This window comes from Etheostoma spectabile, chromosome 24 (genome assembly GCF_008692095.1).
Source record: "Etheostoma spectabile isolate EspeVRDwgs_2016 chromosome 24, UIUC_Espe_1.0, whole genome shotgun sequence".
Taxonomy (NCBI): Eukaryota; Metazoa; Chordata; class Actinopteri; order Perciformes; family Percidae; genus Etheostoma; species Etheostoma spectabile.
In genome coordinates this window covers 15,588,226-15,588,835 of record NC_045756.1, presented here as the reverse complement: position 1 = coordinate 15,588,835, position 610 = coordinate 15,588,226, and the positions used below count along the sequence as shown (strand labels likewise).

General features: G+C 44.1%; 1 long non-coding RNA gene and 1 pseudogene across 1 annotated transcript in view; both read right to left on the bottom strand.

Moving 5' to 3' along the window:
• Window positions 1-610, bottom strand: part of LOC116673702 (gastrula zinc finger protein XlCGF8.2DB-like) — a 325,201-nt pseudogene that overhangs the window by 112,163 nt on the left and 212,428 nt on the right.
• Window positions 1-610, bottom strand: part of LOC116673720 (uncharacterized) — a 5,590-nt gene that overhangs the window by 802 nt on the left and 4,178 nt on the right. Inside the window, exon 2 of the long non-coding RNA XR_004327869.1 lies at window positions 102-108. This is a non-coding gene — a long non-coding RNA (uncharacterized LOC116673720). The remainder of the gene's footprint in view (window positions 1-101; window positions 109-610) is intronic.

Sequence of the window (610 nt, the reverse complement as noted above, 5' to 3'; positions counted from 1 at the left end):
GCCTAGACTGCTGGGGGACTTCCCATAATGCAGCGAGCACGTCTCTCCTCCTCTCCATCTGTATGCAACCTCATCCCATTAATATATGTTACTAACTCAACTTCTTCCCTTTCCAGGAGTCTTGTCTCTCTCCCCCTCTCGTCCTGTCACTTCCTGCAGGTGGTTCTGATTCTGGTGCTGTGGAGTCTGGATCTGTGGTTGACACCCTCTGCTACAATTCTCTATTTCTGTAATTAACATCCCAGAGTCTGGTCTAGACCTGCTCTTTATGAAAGACCTGGGAGATAAATAACATCCCAGAGTCCGGTCTAGACCTGCTCTTTATGGAAAGACCTGGGAGATAAATAACATCCCAGAGTCCGGTCTAGACCTGCTCTTTATGGAAAGACCTGGGAGATAAATAACATCCCAGAGTCCGGTCTAGACCTGCTCTTTATGGAAAGACCTGGGAGGAAAACAACATCCCAGAGTCCGGTCTAGACCTGCTCTTTATGAAAGTGCAGTGAGATAACTGTTGTTGTGATTATATAAATAAAATTGAATTTAATAAAAATCTGACTTACTATGAACATTATTTACCAAAACTAAATGTTATCGCCACCAGCGTAGA